At 32.7% G+C, this 4641-nt stretch overlaps 1 pseudogene; it reads left to right on the top strand.

The window, feature by feature from the left end:
• Window positions 1-4101: 4101 nt before the first annotated feature.
• LOC145268488 (U2 spliceosomal RNA) lies at window positions 4102-4234 on the top strand (annotated as a pseudogene).
• The last annotated feature ends 407 nt before the right edge of the window (window positions 4235-4641 follow it).

Genomic DNA, 4641 nt, shown 5'->3' with positions numbered 1-4641 from the left:
TTTAAATGTGAAAGATAAAGAAAAAACGGTGGAGGGCGGTTGGAGAGTGAGTGACTTTCTTTTAAGATTAATGCAATTCAGAAGAGGCCATTGGCCAAAAGAAAAATGTAACATGGGAAGTGAGTATCTTCGATACTTCCTATTAGCGAAAAGGGTTTATTCACTCAGCTAGCTTAGAGACTAAAACCTTACTCAAAATGCTGCGGTCTGACAAGACCAACAACCGCATGTGCCATGCTCAGGTAGAGAATATGTACTCATACTTTACTCCTTTACATACATACAAGCTCGCTACTTTATTCCATCTTCTTTCAAAAAACGTGGAATGTAATCTCTTTCTATCACATGTGATCTTGGCTTTCAGTTCGTGCGTGAACAACGCAATCAGCTCCTGATCAGCTCGTGATCAGTAAAAGATTCAACCATGATTTAGGCATGACGGCCACTCCACACTTTCATATTAACCAAAAGAACAAGGAAGCATAAATAACTTACCTGGCCTATAAAAACTGGCTGAGCATCCCTGTCTGCATTCCTCAAAAGCAGCGCCTCAGGCGATTAATTATAAGGTAATCCTTATCTAAAAGTGTGAGAAAATAAAACCTGAGAGGGTAGACCTCCTAGAACTGAACAGTTTAAAACCTCCTAGAACTGAACAGTTTGACAGAAAGTTCGACAAGATACCCCTGAAGAAGGTCAAAGGTTACATCGGCCAAAATGTTATGAAAATAACACTCAAGATGATACAAGCACCAATAATCTTGAAATTTATGTCTCCCACCTCCTTCCTCATTGATGTCACTACTTTATACCTTTATGCTGGCAGGATTTAGCGGTCCCTGCTGCTTAAGGGGTCACGTGAGGTAACTTATAAAGACCCTCACATGAGTGTGCACTGCCTCTTTTTCACCCTCTTTTGATTCCAATCGCAGGACATGGCTGAAGCTTGGTGATAAAAGAACAAGACGGCAGTGGCTAAAAACCAGTCCACTAAAAACTATCTTTGTGTAAAAACAGAAAAAAAAAATTATTATTAAACATCTATAAACGTTTCATGTTTTTTTAATTCTATTTTGCTACATTGATAAACTAAAATTATATTGTGATATATGTCTATACAATCTTACTGTGAAAGAAACTATCTTTGTGTAAAAAGAAACAAAAAAAATATTCTTAAACCTCTATAAATGTTTCATGTCTTTAAATTTTGATATATTTATATGATCTCACTGTAAAAAAAACAATCTTTTTGTAAAAAAAAAAACGTTATTCTTAAACCTCTATAAACGTTTCATGTTTTTAAATTTTGATATATTTATATAATCTCACTGTAAAAAAAAACAATCTTTTTATAAAAAAAAAACGTTATTCTTAAACCTTTATAAACGTTTCATGTTTTTAAATTTTGATATATTTATATAATCTCACTGTAGAAAAAACAATCTTTTTGTAAAAAAAAAACGTTATTCTTAAACCTTTAAAAACGTTTCATGTTTTTAAATTTTGATATATTTATATAATCTCACTGTAAAAAAACAATCTTTTTGTAAAAAAAAAAACGTTATTCTTAAACCTTTATAAACGTTTCATGTTTTTAAATTTTGATATATTTATATAATCTCACTGTAAAAAAAACAATCTTTTTGTAAAAAAAAAAAGCGTTATTCTTAAACCTTTATAAATGTTTCATGATTTTAAATTTTGATATATTTATATAATCTCACTGTAAAAAAAACAATCTTTTTGTAAAAAAAAAAACGTTATTCTTAAACCTCTATAAATGTTTCATGTTTTTAAATTTTGATATATTTATATAATCTCACTGTAAAAAAAAACAATCATTTTGTAAAAAAAAAAACGTTATTCTTAAACCTCTATAAAGTTTCATATTTTTTAAATATCATTTTGCTACATTGACAAGTTAAAATTATATTTTGATACATTAAATCACTCATTGAAAAAAATATATATTAATACATCAAAATTATATTTTTATACATTTTTTTATTCAATAAATGTTTCGATTTTCATATATTTTTATGTTATTTATTTTGTTATATTTTTGCGTTATCGAAAACACTTGTTTATATTTGAGGTCACATTGTAATGTTTTGAAGGATTTGTTATAATAAAAACAGACTTGCGCGAGCCTTTCCTAGTCTCACACAAAAACACACATTCACATTTCAAGCTATATTACTTGTCATATACATACGCGCACACAAACATACGCGCCCACGTCCACACACGTACATATATTCACGTTCGTGTACATACACTCACATTCACGTGTATACACACACACACGCTAACATACGCACATACACGCACGCACGGACAACGTCACTTCCCCTTTCAAAGGAAATCCACACATGCGCAAAAGACCACAGGAAACACCTATAAAAGAAAGAGCAATAAGCGGCTTCTCCCTTTTCCAACCTGCCTTCCGAGGTGGTTGGTCGGCGCACCAGCCACCGCCGTTTCGGCAGGCGCACACACGTGCGTACCTCACACCACTTGCTACTATGTGGGACAAAAAGCCAAAAGACCGTACGTACACTTTATACGCTTTCTCTCTCCATGGCCTGGATTGACTTTTTCTCATTTTCTCTCCATGAACTGGATTGACATTCTCACTCTTTCTCGCCAGTTAACAGCGAGAGACGCACGCCAAACTAAACACGTGTCGTACCTTTTTCTTTCACTTGTTTCTTCACGAAATAAATCCTAGTTCGTTTAATTCAATTTAACACGTACTTCGTCTCTTTCTCAATTCAATTCATTTTCCCTATTTTTCACCACCACAACAAACTGGCGCCCGACTGACGTAAAACGAACAAGCATGGCGACCCTACCTTTTTGAAATTAATTGTTTTGAGCGAGACGCGCGTTTTATTTGATACAGAAAAAAACGAACTTTTCAACAAAGAAAAACAAGTGAACCACTACCGACAAAAACCTCAACGAACTACAATGACGAAACCCCTCGTCAGACTCGGCAGAAAACAAAACACGGATCTGTCGATTTCATACCGAATTTAAAAAAAAAATTCGAGCTCGACAAACATTTTTCACGGTTTCCTGATATTACCCTGCAACAAACGCGAGGAGCAAAATCACATAGGCCTATACACATTCCCTCCCGCACAGCAGACGCAACAACAAAGAAACAATTACAGGATATCCCTATCAACACATAGGAAGAAGTTGAATCAACAATACGAGTTGAGATGCACCATGCACGCTGATAAACTCACAACTTGGAAGTTTTGTTGACAGCCGGCAACCACACCTCGTTCAACAAGAACGAATGCGCAACTAGCGCCCGTCCAAACAATGTACACATTACTGCAGACTCACTTGCGAAGATACCGTCAACTTGACACACGACGTCAATAACGAAACAAAAAAATTTCCTTCCAAACGAACAATTTACTTCACTGTCCAAGCAACTCGTTGCACATGTCAGCACACAACGAAAAAACCAAACAAACAAATGTCAGCCTAAAAAAAGAGTAAACGCTTTTTTCCACGTGTAAATAAATACTTTTTTTTACGAACACACTCCGTTTTGACATTCCGTTTTTGACGTTTTTTTTAAACAACCACGTCAACAGCTAAAAAAACATACAGGACGAAAAATCAATTGCCGAAAACATTACTTACAAAATATATATATATATATATATATATATATATATATATATATATATATATATATATATATATATATATATATATATAATTCTTGGTTCGTTCAAAGTTTATACAACCATATTTCTACGTTACCAATTTAATTCAAATTTTCAGAAAATCTATCTGTAAAGGCAATGAATGTTTGCATGTTATTAAAATAATTTTACATTGCGAATTATAAAAATATTAATTAAAATATAAATATTTTTCGAAGTCGTCTCTCTGCGATACTGTCCAATAATATTTCTGATAACTTCCGTTTCAACTACTCTCGAATTACAAGATAAGTAAAAAAAAAAAAAATTATTCATGCAGAGAGTGATCCGTGCTGAAATAATAACGTTATTATTAAAAAAGACATTCTTAACATGTGGAAGGGAGGGTGTTTTGTACCTATTCTGTATTTTAACCTTTTGGCCTTTTGGCCAAGATCAAAGTGTAGTATCTGTTCTTCAGATTAGGCACTTCCATTTCTCATTCTCTTTCAGTGGAGGAGAAATCCTTCACGACTGAGACAATTTTTATTTTTGTACATTTTCTCCACGTTAAACAACGACCCTGGTTTCTAACTCTGTCCCGTGTGGAGGCATTGTAAATAGGTACAATTGAATAAAAACATATAAAACTTTAATTAAATGCGGAAATACGATTTAAAAAAAATAGTGCGGATCACTCTCTGCATTAGCACAAAAAAATCCCATATTTTAAAAATTTAAATTAATTTATGTACTTACCAATTTTTTAATTTTAAATTCCTTTATTTATGTTAAGGTTTTTCACTCATGAAACATTATGTTTTAATTGTTTAGTTTCTTTTCTTTTTTTTGTTTACCTAAAAAGTTTGTTTTAATTTTTTCTAAACTGTTTCATTTTTACGACATGCCTCAACGTATTATAAACACTCTAACCTCCCCATGCTAAAAAAAAAACACGCCCTTCTATAAA

This window comes from Euprymna scolopes, chromosome 43 (assembly GCF_053919585.1).
Source record: "Euprymna scolopes isolate OS-2025 chromosome 43, ASM5391958v1, whole genome shotgun sequence".
NCBI classification, from domain to species: Eukaryota; Metazoa; Mollusca; class Cephalopoda; order Sepiida; family Sepiolidae; genus Euprymna; species Euprymna scolopes.
The sequence above is the reverse complement of the archived record's forward strand: the minus strand, read 5'-3'. Positions and strand labels throughout refer to the sequence as shown.